General features: G+C 51.3%; 1 pseudogene; it reads right to left on the reverse strand.

Annotated features, from left to right (window-relative positions):
* Positions 1-4,480: 4,480 nt before the first annotated feature.
* LOC123441988 lies at positions 4,481-6,140 on the reverse strand (annotated as a pseudogene).
* Positions 6,141-11,735: the final 5,595 nt, after the last annotated feature.

Raw genomic sequence — 11,735 nt, forward strand, 5'->3', positions numbered from 1 at the left:
GTCAGCTGGGCCGGCACCAGGACTGGAGGGCTCCACGAAAGTGTCCAAGTCGATTCCGTCGGCGATGCGGGTAGCACTCTCAAGGAACATCTCCATGAAGTCTTCGAATCGAAGCTTCTTCATGTTGGCGACCTTCAACGTCTTCAGTTTTTCCTCACGCACCTCCTTGCAATGGACTCGGACCAGGGAGAGAGCAACACCGCAACGAGCTGCAGATTTCTTCCACGACTGCACTCTGTTGGGAATCTCCGCCAGTCGGGTCATCAGGTTCTCCATCTCCTGCCGCGACTCATCTTCTGGCCAAAGCTCCTTGTCGATTCGGCCGACGACTTCTCTCAGTCGACCGATGAAAGGACCAACTTTGCCCACGCGGATGTGCGCACGGAGCAGATCCCGATTGGCGTCGTCGCCGAGTGGAACGTTCTCAAGAATCGAACGCTCCACGTTAGCCGCTTCAGCTTCGGCGTCAAAGCAAAAATCTGCGACAATAGGACAAACAGACAATAAGCACCGAGTGCTACGCGCATAGCACAACCACTCGGAAAAATAAGGACTTACCAGCCAGACGCGTCATCATCTGCCAAGCCCAGTCGCTCACATATTTCTCTTGTGCTCTGCATCGTTTGTTCAGCACGTCCATCTGACTCATCAGCGCAGTCCTCTGCTTCCCCATCCTTTCCACTTCCTCAGTCAACACCTTGTTCACTTCACGCGCCTGCTCCAATGACTTCTCCCGTTCTGCCAGAGCTTCCTTCATGCCGACCATTGCAAGCATGGCCGCATCAAGTTCACCAACGAACTGATTCCTCTCCGCCTTGAGAGCCTCATAGGCCGTCCCCATTTCACAAGTTTTCTGCCAACAAGAAACAAGGGACAATCAGAAAGTTCAACAGTTAACAGTCTAAGTTCTTCAGACCCCTGCCGACGCAAGCAATCGACAGCGGTCTCGGGGACTACACCCAGTGGGTTCACTAAGAGTGACCCCACTGGCATGCACCTCAAGCAGGCCTGCCCTATTGGAATGCATGTTATCACCTACGCCTCCGAGGCTAATACTACCCGACCTGAGTACAACTTACTCTCGGGGACTCTTACCGTAAGTGCACTCCGACTGCAACAATTACTCGCACTCGGTAATCCTATTTACAGACACAACCAAACTCAAGGCAAAGTGTATAAAGACAACTGTCGGTGCAAGCACTCGACAGAAGTCTCGGGGACTACACCCACTGGGTTCACTCAGAGTGAACCCATTGCAAACAACAGCTGATATTCAATAATACTCAGTGGGTTACAGGGGGAAAGTAAATACTTACTAGACCACTTACTCGGATATCATCGCGCAGCTCCAAGCTCCGCTGGTACAAGGCCGCAATGGAGTCATAGGCCCTCTTGGCTTCTCCAGTCATCAGCTCCGCCTGCACCATAGCCCCCTTGGCCGCTCCCACCTGCTCCTCCGGAAGGCGCTGGATGCTGAATTCAGCATGCGATGAACCTGGAATCGTCAGAGATTCCTGAGGCATCCCAAGGCCCGCCCCAGTCGGCTCCTCCTCCACCAACACTGGTTCAGTCGGCGGCGGTGCCTCTGTCGGCAGCACGTCAGCGGCGAGAGCAGCAGCGGGAGGAGCAGCCTCAAGAACAGGCTCCACAGCTGGGTCGGCTCTCCCCTGGTCGCCCTCATCCAGGCAGATCGCCCCTGACAGGCCGAATGACACGAGGTCTCAGAAAAAGAAAGAAGCGATGGTATAAAACACTCGACGTTCCTACAACGCACCTGGCTGAGACGAGACGAAGTTGTCCGTGTCCATGGGGTCGTATTCCTGACGCGCTGGGGAGGTGGCAGAAGTAGCGACCCTGTCGAGTGAGATCCAGTCGGTCAGTAAACAGAAGTTCACTCGGATATCAGAAAAAACTGAAAGCTGAGTCACTTACGTGGAGGTGACGGGGACAACGACCCTCATGCGCGGCAGAGCCTTCCGAGGTTTAGGCCCACTCGGCTTGGGCGCCTTAGAAGATTGGCCCGCAGGCTCAACGGCGGCATCCCTGGTCCTCTTAGCGCTTCGAACACTCGGGACCACTGGAGCAGTAGGCGGGGCACTCGAAGACGCGGGAGGCGCTAAGGGGATAGCGGGCTCGTGTCGGCGCTTGGTCCGATGCTCCACTTGTGGGGGTGGCGAGTCCTGCTCCTCGTCTTCTTCCTCCTCCTCGCTGGACTCTTCCTCCGACTCCCCACCGACGGAGACATATTCAGCGCTCTCCACACTGCCCTCCTGGCTGCCCTCCTCCTCCTCGGCCGAATTCCCGTTCGAGACGGAAGAAAACCAGTTGGTCCACTCCTACATAAAATTCAGTCGGCGACATCAAACATCACACAGAGATTCAAGCAAACGACAAGATTAAGACAGTTAGGAGCACTCGACAAGAGTCTCTCACCTCATTCGGCGGAGGATTATCCGCGCAGAAGGGCTTCACTCGCCGTGATCCTTTGGGATTCTCACAGGGGCCCGTGATCTGGAGCACCCACGAGGTCACCCTCTCCTTAGTCACGCCCACAACATTGGTCCGAGTGGAATCCTCGGGCCCCGTGTAATGCCACATGGCATGGTCGCGAGCCTGCAGAGGCTGGATCCGCCGACCAAGGAAGACTTCCAGCAGGTCTATACCGGTGACCCCCCTCCTGACGACGTCCACGAGCGCCTCAACCAAGGGTTGGACGTCGTTCTTCTCCGCCTTCGAGAGCGCGAGCTGCTTAGGCGGGGCGGGCCGGTCTAGACTAAAAGGAGGCAGACCAGTCGACGCATTCGGACAGGCGATATCCTGGCAGTAGAACCACGTCGACTGCCAGTTCCTAACCGACTCACTTAACTGGAGAGCAGGATAGCTACTCCGACTCTTCTTCTGGAATCCTAAACCCCCACAGAGCTGGAGGAGGTGCGTCTTATCATCCGACTGGCTAAGTCGTTTGATGGTTTGGGATCGGGCGGAGAAGATGTGTTTGAACAAACCCCAATGGGGAGGGCAGCCGATAAAACACTCACATAAGACTATGAAGGCAGAAAGGTGCGCGATGGCATTCGGAGGGAAATGGTGAAGTTGGGCACCGAAGTGATTCATGATGCCCTTGAAGAAAGGATGCGGGGGCAAAGAAAAACCTCGGTGGACATGGCTGAGGAGCAGGACGCGCTCCCCCTCCCGGGGCACTGGCTCGACCTCGTCCTCCGCCGGCAGTCTCCAGGACTTGTGCACGAGCACTCCATGCTCCACCAGCTGCAGCAGATCTCCCTCCGTCACCGTGGAGGGTAGGAAGTCTCCTTGGATCCACCCCGCCGGCAGCGCCCGCTGCCGCCGCTGAGCAGGCGCCGCCGCCTTGCCCTTCTTCTTCCTCGCCTCCATCTTGCTGGTCTGACCCTTGGTCATGGAGGCGACGGCGAACTCTCGGGAGGAAGGAGAAGGAGGGAGTGTTGGAGCGCTGGAGGTGGCGAGGAAGACGGAGCAGGCGAGAGCGAAAGATTCGGCGAGCGTAACGAAGAAGCCTCGCCGCCCAGATTTAAATAGGGTTCCGACTGGGTCACTGGCGGGTGGCCCCGAAACCTTATCCGCCCGACCGGCCGCGGCGATATCAGTGGAGGACTTGAAGGCGCGAGAATCGAGGCGTCAGGCGCTACTCGAGTGCGCTGACATCGTCCCCGCTGAGCGCGCGGAACCCGAAATTTGAGATCCTGGAAAATCCGCCGCTGTCAGTTGACCGGTCGCGTCAAAAGATGTCGCAGAAACACTCGGCTCCCGACTGTCGGTTTCGCAAGCACTTCCACTCGGATCGTTGGTCAGAAAAGGTAAAATGGATAGAGGCAAGCAACGCCCAAGCCGAATCTAATCCGGTCGGATCCGAACTTCAAGCACCGCTTCGTCGTTTCAACCCCAATCCATTCGGGGACTAATGATGGGGTCATAGTCCTAGGGTAGGGTCATAGGCCTGCCATACAGGTCCTACCCAAGGACTACCCCACACAAAGGACAAGACCCTAAGTCTACCCCGACTGAATTAAGGAATCCCCATTATCCAGTCGGCAACAGGTCCTATATCATCCAATCGGATACTAGCATTCGGAGAATACCAAGCTAACCGACTGGATAAACTCGGTACATCGTAACCTCCCTGGAGGGAAACGGTCGTACGTTTCCGGGTGCATTTATTAGCATTTAGAGCATACGTTATCTGTAACGTATGCATTCAATCCCCACTACTCCGCCCTTATACCGGAACCATTGTGGAGGGCAGCGCACTCTATATAAGCCGCCCTCCCCCACTGGTAGAAGGGTTAGCAAATCATTGTATTCCATATTACACTCGGCAACAAGCACCGAGAGCACTGAGACGTAGGGCTGTTACCTCCCCCGCAGAGGGGCCTGAACTCATACAACCTCGTCGTAGCTAGGACTCTGCCCATCTCATTCGTACCCTACACATCTACTGTCAGACTTATACCCACGACAACGGCATCGATGGGTTCGCCAAGATGGAGGTGCCGCGGGCGAGCCACTCCAGCCCGCCGTAGGGCACGACCTGGATCAACACGGCGTCGGCGGGCAGGAAGAGCATGTTGGTCAGCCCCGCGCCGTGCACGCCCACCATAACGTCCGCCGAGTTCACCAGCCGGGCGAACTTGGACACGCCCGTGTTGCTGTCCGGCTCGCCCACGCGCACGTCGTACCCGAGGCTCATGGCCATGTCTGCCATGGCGCGCTCGTTGAGGAAGGCGCGCGAGTTCTTGCGGGAGATGAGGAGGAGCCGCGGCCGGCGCCGGATGTCCCACCGGTCGCCGCTGGGCTCGGCCGCCGCGCGTGACAGCCCGAACGCGCCCCGCAGCATCGTGCGGAAGTCCACCATCGAGTATCCTGCGGGCGTGTTGGACGAATAATGCTACACTTACGGGATGTTTCTTACGGATAAGCCTTACGGAACGCCATGTTAGTTGCGGACTGGTGCAAATCTTTCCACCTCCCGTGATTTCAGGGCAAAAATTGCTTCACCTTGCTCCACGTCTATCCGTAAAACAATTCCGTAAAAACCAGCCCGTAGATGTAGCATTATTCGTGTTGAACGCGTCCACGCCCAACTCCTTGTGGAACGTCGGCCCGACCACCACGCTCGGGTAGCACCGGACCTCGTCGTCGTTGTCGATGTCGATCACCTCATACTTGCTCAGCTGCTGGAAGATCTCCAGGTACCGGTTGGTCCACCACGACTTGAAGCTGCTCACCAGGAACTGGACCTCGCCGCCGAACCGGCGCGCCGTGATGAATGCCGGGACGAACACGTCCGTGTAGTCGTGGAACAGGTTGCTCGTGAACCCGCCGTTGGAGAGCACGAAGGCCGTCGCGGAGCTGTTGACCGTGCAATGTGGCACCGCGCCGCTGGAGAGCGGTCGGAGGGTCCACTCCTTGATGTGCGACAACGCGTAGGCGTCGTGCTTCCGGCAGTACGACCACCTTCCATTCCCGGTCCAGTGGGCGGACCTGAATGGTCTGGTTGCGGCCGTGCACGCGCACGTCGCCAGCGGCCTCGCACATGTCCGACCGCCGGCCCGACTCGTAGCACACCGGCTTGCTCGGGAGGCCCACGACGGCAACGGGGACGGGCGTGGTGCTCATGCTTGTGCTCATGGGCACGTGCACGGGCACGGGCACAGCACCCCCGGACGAGGTGTCGGCTGGTTTGGCTCTGCCGGAGAGGGAGTACTACGGCTCCGCCGCCGGCCGCGTCCGCGAGCAGCGCGGTGAGCGCCAACGCGGTGAGCGCTGAAGCTGTTCAATGAAATGCACGGGACCGTGCTGGCACCTGACGTGTGGGTCAGCCTTGACAGAAAAACGGTTAAAAGAGCTAAATCGGGCAATTATGAAGTTTGGTAGTTTTTTGCCACAAATTAGGAAAATTTTGATAGTTTTCCGCATAAAATCATAAAGTGGTAGCTACTGGACACGGTTGCGCAAAATGTGGTAGATTTTGGCAATTTACTCACTCTGGTGATAGAAATTAGGTGCTGATCGATGTGAACTTTAAGCTTTTTACCGGCCGGCCTGAGGCTTTTACCGGCCGTCGAGTGGCCACCGGCGGTTTGGCGGAAAGACGGCCCTGCCATTTGGGACTTTGTTGCTCGCGTCGGTCAGTATCCATCACTCTCGTTGCCGGGACATCGCGGGGAAGAGGCTTCGGCCTAAAGCTTGGAATCACTGACCGTGTGATCGAGCGTTCAGATCACTGTAATTTTCGTCAGTCTTCTTCACAAGGAGAGCATTCTTTAATAAACCTTTTTCCATTTTTCTTCCCTTGTCTATCCAAAGTAGCACCGGTATATATGGCATGCATGCCATGGACTAAGCGGGCATGGCATAGACTAAGCAGGCAGATGAGTCTACCTCCGGATCACCGTGCCGGAAAGGGTTAGATATGCTCACATGCAACAGTTGATTTGGCAGAGTGATACTACATAAAGTTGCAAGAAATCTTCAGTCCTGGCTGCAAACGGGGTCTAAGATTAGAATCACGAAAGTAACACGTCTGCGTCGCGTGGAAAAGCCCTTCCCGCGGCCGGATCTTCGTAGCAACGACCGGAACTTAACAGAAAGTTTAACCATTTTGTGCTGTGCGGCAAGCGCAATCCTACGGCTGTCAAGTAGCGTAAGTGGACAAGAGGATGCAAACAGTCGAGACGCTCTCGCTTCCTCTCTCATCTCCTGTTCCTACAGGGACAAATGAGGCGACGTGGAAGTTGACCTGGTGCAAGAAAAGGACAGCCAAAATATAAATTAACTTGCCAGTACCAGGGGAAATTCATACTACTAGCTACTAGCTACCTAGCTAGCTTGCCTTAAAATCTTGCATGGTTTGAGCTGAGCCATAGATCGGGCTCCTGGTATCCTTTTGGCTGCCCATGATCCACACAAGACTCGCTTGGAGTTTTGCCTGTCCTGATCTTCGTCCACGAGTTCGTTTTCGGTTTAGGTTTTGACCGGTTCCCCCCTACCTGTACGGGTTCCTCCTCTTAAATTAGCGATGAAACTTTGGTTCGTTGAACCTTAAACTGCGCTAGGCGTTTAGGTTAGCAGGTCACGTACGCTCCCTTCAATAATCGGCAAGCCATGCAAGTAGATGTGCTGGATACTGTAAGATAATCTCACTGGAATTGAAAAAGATTGCAATGAATCCTAGACTAGAAATGCAGACATGCTTGTGGTGGAGTCACATGGTTACGTAGGCAGCTCTATTTTAAGACAATGGTTACCTAGTCAAGCACATCAATGAGGGGCAATCTAAATCATTATCATCCCACATGCTTTATGAGGAATTAAATACCACATGCAATTTAGTAGTGATACTACTATATATACTGCTACTGCTTTGGGCTGTTTAAATGATTATATCCCACTACTGAAAAAGTTCAGCAAAGACCAACATATAATGAAATAAAGGGGTCATACAGGGAATCGCTTCTTGCGACAGCAAACAATGATACCTACGGATTATCACAAACTACATAACTTATATATATGTCCAGTGTTAAACATTCCAACAACGATTAAAAGTCAGTGTATGAATAAGAAACTCACATATTCGCCCTAAAACAGCAAAAACAGTAATGTTGGATATTTTGCTTATGACCACGAGATGTGATCTAATATTTATTTCAAGCACAAGTAAATGGCTCCATCATGGCATCTCGCAGTTATGGGATGTGAACCCGAGTGTTTGCTTTGGAACTCCACCCTTTAAAATATAAGTTCATCTTTAAGCTAGGTTCTTAGGCAGTTGGAAATAAGATCCATGATTGTTTACTTAGACTGGATTGTTAGGCCTATACATAATAAGGACCCCGACAAGAGTTTACACAATAATTGGTCTATCTTGCTTTATTTTTCTTTTTCTTTTTTGTGGGAAAAACTTTCTGTCTATTCAACCATCTGTCATGGTAGTACAAAGAACACCAGAAGTAACAACAATTACAACGAGATCCATAGACCACTTAGCGATGATTACAAGTACTTGAACGAGTGGAAGGCTTGCTGTCGCTATCGCCCCTCCCTCATCAAAGTCGGGTAAACCTTGTTGTAGTAAACAATCGAAAAATCGTCATGCTAAGGTCCCAAAGCACCACCGCACCAGAAAAAAATATCACCAATGAAGATAAGCTTAGATCGGAACGGTCCAACATGACACTACATGAATGATGATTCGACCCAAACAGGTCCACAGATGACCATCACTATTTGAATCCCATAAGTTCAGTCACAGACAGACCTCCACACGCCCTCTCGTGACGCTAGATGAACCACTTGGACCGAAGTTTGGGTAGGAAGGTTCTTATTCCATCACTAGGGAACCACTGGCACCTCGTCTCCCCGAGCAGTAAATGCACCCTAACTCAAGTGAAAATGTAGCTAGAAACGAAGCTGGAGCCCTCCCATCGAAAAGGGTTCACCGTGACTTCATGGCCCTAAGGACTCCAGAGACTAGGTAGACCGGCGGCGCCGACGAGAGACAGAGAAACGTAATATCCTTCTCGCCTAGAAACGTGAGACAAAGGGGTACTCGGGTTTGAATCTTGTATCTTGCTTTAGGGAAGAGAGTCATGTCCCAAACTTAGAACACAATTGTTTTTTTGTCATATCTGACCATATTTTGTCACAATTTTCACCATGTGACAACTCGTAGATCCAATGCCCATATCACTACACATACTTTAAGCAATGTGTGGGTCACCTCCTCTTTATATTTCATGCTTGCAATACGGAGCTAACTGCCATGTCGCTTTTTCCCGAGCCATCAAACCCAATGACACGGTTGGCCTCAATGGCACCATTTCTATGAGACTGTGAGTGTTGCCATTGGCATCAACTGTGACCCCCCCCTGTAGTGTGTGCAAACAGCACCATGGGTGGCACTAGACTCGTTGTCGTCATCTTATGAAATTCCGTTGTGGCTAAAGGTGGTGCCATTAGTTAGTGCATTGACAACATCGACCCCATCATGGTTCTTATCGTTGCCATCTATATGAGTGATACCACCAAGGCCAACCGTGACATAGTAGTTGCAGGTCACTAGGGTGCTTATGCGACTTACAATGGAGCCATGTGACCTTGTTGCCTTTACTCCCGCAACCTGCAATGACCTTCACCAACTTAGTTTGAAGATGAGTTGCACATCAAGGTACATAGGGTGTGAGGTGTTGAGGCTAGCTTCAGCTCGGGAGATGGTGCAGTAGTGGCCTTCTGTTTTCTAGGGGCGATGACACCACACCCTTTAATGATAGCACCAATACTCAAACATGCGGTAGCGATGTGTTTGTTGGTGCTTGAATGGATCAAGACGTTGCCTTTTCCCTAATCTAGGAGGGACACCACTTTGGACACAAGGCCAATGAGCTGCTCTGGACCATGAGGTGCAGTGATGTCGTGCCATGTATGGAATTTGGGTTTTCCTTGGGCTACAATCATTGGCACCCCTAGCAGCTCGAAGACAAGTTGTGTGCTAAGGAGGAGTGTGATGTTATCGTGCGGGCATGGCCCTACCTTCAAATTTCTCAAATATGAGATGAGATCTCCAATCTCCATGTTAGGTATTCTATCATTCAAATTAGGAAGGTACCTTTTAACTTAGTTCTTATGTAATTAGAATAAAGAGCTACAATTTATTATCTGATTTAGATCCTTATATAATGAGGAACTCATGCAAGAAATAAAGCAAGAAAGAACTGGAATAATAATTCTTCTGTCTGAGCTCCAAGGGCGAGAGCCTCTCCAAACCCTACTACACAACGTTAGTACAAAGCAGATGGTGTAAGTCGAGGGTGAAATTGGATGAAATGGGTAGAAAAGAATCCAAATTGCGTGTATCTATTTGTTGGTATTTTCACAAGCTTGACACTATGTGGTGAGTCCTATGGATGCTAAGTAGTTTTCTATGATGTCAAAAGTATGTACTATATAATCTAAATGACGAGGTACCTATTCGTCTTACGCGTCAATGGTTGTATAAGGGATCAAATTTTTCACTAGCATTATGTTGATAACACCGAGCCACTCGTCCCAGTTTTTAAGTGTTCATGTGTCTCCCCTCATCTTCCTGTGGCAGCATTTAGGTGAGATACCTAGTTAGAGGAAGATGCTATATGGTAGTATATCGACCGAATCAACTAAGGAGTGTCTATGTGCTCCTAAGTCATGCACCTTGTTGTAGTCGAGTAGGCACTCACTCTGGATAAGAGCATGTGTGCTAAATTTTGGATTCAACTGTTACGGGAGATACATTCATGTAATAGTGGGATCACCCAATGGCATCACACCCCCTCCAAAGGTAGCTACCTAATTACCACCACACATCAACTCATATAAGTGCAACCGACCCTCCGTTGAGGATCATTTGACTCTGGGAGCAAGAAGCTCGCAACCTTGCTCTATGTAGATTAGATCTATACAATTGTAATCTTCTCATTGATCAATACAATACAACAAGCATGATATCTATCTTTTAGCCATTTGAGGGCCTGAACCCTGGATAAAATCACCACACCGTCTTTTTCATTATTGAGATCCCTTCATGAGCCCCCTCTATTGTCTTCGACCTTTAGTGGACCTTAAGATCGTTGGTGCATTAATCGTCAACACACCATCTTCTTCCCATCCAATTCCATACCACATCTCTTGTTCTGCCACTTTTGGATACAAAGATTTCAATACCCCTTCATATCGCTCATGTACCCTCATCGAATGCAAAATGTTGTTTCACCTTCAAATAGTAGCACTACCATTGCCTTGCACTATCATAGCAGTACCCTCATCGAATGCAAAATGTTGTTTATCCGACATTGAATTGACGTTTGCAGTGTTGCCTCGCTCCATGGCCTGCCATCACATGGAGATGAGGATGCAACACGATCAACACACACAAGGATGAAGTGGCGATCGAGCGAGTTAACGACATGGTAAAAAAGAAGTTTTGCGTTGACGCCTCATTCGATCCGTCCATAACCATCTACTGCTAGTGATGCCTAGACATGTTCTCTATGTCCTACAACATGCACTCATTTAGGTCGACGGACTCCAGTGTCAACCGTGTGGCATGGTGAACCCGCGTCGACGATGGCCGTCGGTTGCCATTGGTGCCCAACCTCGCTTGCGTTACTCCTCCTCCCACACCCCCTTCGCACGGTTTACCGGCGTTACTTCTCCTCCTTGATCCGCCTCCCCTCTCTCAAGCGTTACTTCTCCTCCAAGATCCCGCCTCCCCCGACGTCGATTCGGCGTCGGTCCCTCGCTAATATAATACTCCCTCCGTTTCAAAATATAAGACCTTTTAGATATTTCACTAGAAGACTACATACGGAGCAAAATGAATGAATCTACACTCTAAAATATGTCTAAGTACATCCGTATGTAGTTTATAGTGCAATCTCTAAAAGGTCTTATATTTAGGAACGGAGGGAGTATAATAGAACGCTGGATTATAGGTTTCCATACAGTAAAAATGCACAGCAAAAATGATATCCGGCCTCGCAAAGTGAATGACACGGGTTTGTTTAGGGAGAAGAATGAATGCCACGGACGTACTGTATGCGGCTACAGCTGCGCCCTCGCCTCCTCCTATTAACTGCGCGCACACGGCCCGGACGGCGACACGGGCGCTGCGCGGTGCGACCCACCCCGCGTTATGATGGGCTGCGTGCGCGTGTGGCAGTAGC

Source organism: Hordeum vulgare, chromosome 3H (genome assembly GCF_904849725.1).
Source record: "Hordeum vulgare subsp. vulgare chromosome 3H, MorexV3_pseudomolecules_assembly, whole genome shotgun sequence".
Classification (NCBI taxonomy): domain Eukaryota; kingdom Viridiplantae; phylum Streptophyta; class Magnoliopsida; order Poales; family Poaceae; genus Hordeum; species Hordeum vulgare.